The following is a 1,813-nucleotide window of genomic DNA, read 5'->3' as shown; positions in this document are numbered from 1 at the left end:
GAATTTTACCATGCACAAATTGATGCTTTAATATTGACAAAAATATTTCTTTAATTGATTAGCCAATTACAAACTATTATTCTCCAAAAATACTTTTTCACTTTTCAAAATGAATAGGTTTTTGGAAACTTGATCAAACATGTCATCAGTTAGCTCAGCTTCTCTTCTTCCACCCAAGATAACCTCACGTTGCGTGGGCGTGGGCGGTGGGGTGCGTGTGGGTCAGTAGCTAATTTCACATTGTTGTTATTATGTTTATTCAAACGTCGAGAGCATCAATGATGTTCGAACAAATATTATAAAACTCTTATTAGCATTATAATTAACGCCACATTAGTTTAATGTTTCATCAGACCATTGTTACAAGTCACATTCAGAATGTACAAAAAACCATGAAGTTCCCAAAATACAGTACATTCAAGAGGAATTTTCAGAAACCGCTGTACTTCGGTAGCTAATTATATGGGTTTGGAACAGAGGCAAATTGGGATTTTGCTATCAAATTGAAAGAGTAGCTATGGTTTGTAAATATTCCAAGGGAGAGATGGTTTTTTCGTTCTTTACAAACTTAATTTTTTCTTTTTTAGTATTTTTAGTTTATGACTTTTTTTTATAAGAGGTTTCATCTTTTTTATACCTAAGAGATTCGGAAAAAAAAATACGCCAAGAGATACGAAAAGATCATTTTTTTGCGTATTAATTATAAACGGAGACAAAAGCTCTCATTTCCTCATATTGTTTCAAAGTGTAGTTATATATGGTAAATACAGGGTATAAATAAGTTACACCGTATAATTTTTCCTACATCGAATAAAGCACTACTAGAGGTGGCAAAATCAATCCATAAAATTCTGACCACCCTAACCCGCTTAGGTTTTGGCGAGTTATGACCCGCTTGTTTTGTTAACTCAGTCTATTTAACCCGTTTAATTCAACCCATTTCCAAATTGGGCTATATGCCGCTGAAATTGATCTGTGAAATTTTTTGTCTAAATATTTTTTTTATTTAATATATTATATTTAGCCATAATATAATGATTTTTTTTTTGTATTAGGTACTTGAACAAATTATAAGAAAATAATAAAAAATTTAAAACTTAGTAAAAGTTGGGCGGGTTGAGTTATGACCAATTTTTTAGCCTATTTCAACCCAAATAATAATGGGTCATTTGCACGATTGTCCTTCAAAGGCATTGGTCTTTAATTTTTGCCCCTCAAATTGATGGTCCTTAATTTTTGCACTTCGCTAAAAATCCTTTGGTTTCGGGTTCGAATACCCGCTCATTCAAAAATTAAAAAAAAAAAATCATAAGGTAAAGTATGGATTAGCAAGGCAGAATTTCAAACTCTACCTTAAAGCAATTTTTTTTTTACTTAATTGAAATTTTACAAACCTCTGCCTTGAGACCTAATTTTTGCCCGAATAAGGCAGTCCGCACAAAATAATGATCCGTCCGTTCATTTAGTAACTCAATCAATTCTTATCCGTCCAAATTTAACTCAACTGCCTAATTTGGCACTCCTACTAAAAAAATATTTAATTTTAGCGAATGGATGAAAACCAAAATCATCCCTTAAACAACTCTCAAGAGAAGTTTCAACAAAAATTCCAAGACAAGTCTTAACCAAAACGAAAAAAGAATCCCAAGGCAAGTGGAGTACACTATAATAATATTATAGGCCAGAGACGTGTAGATAATTTTCACAGTTGATTACAAAGACTAAGGTGACAATCAGTAATTTTTTATCCCATATTAGTTGTCAGTTTCTTTTTATGCATGCTCATTTAAAAAAATCATAAATAAGGTGTATC

This window comes from Lycium ferocissimum, chromosome 8 (assembly GCF_029784015.1).
Source record: "Lycium ferocissimum isolate CSIRO_LF1 chromosome 8, AGI_CSIRO_Lferr_CH_V1, whole genome shotgun sequence".
NCBI classification, from domain to species: Eukaryota; Viridiplantae; Streptophyta; class Magnoliopsida; order Solanales; family Solanaceae; genus Lycium; species Lycium ferocissimum.
Note: the sequence above shows the minus strand (reverse complement) of the source record.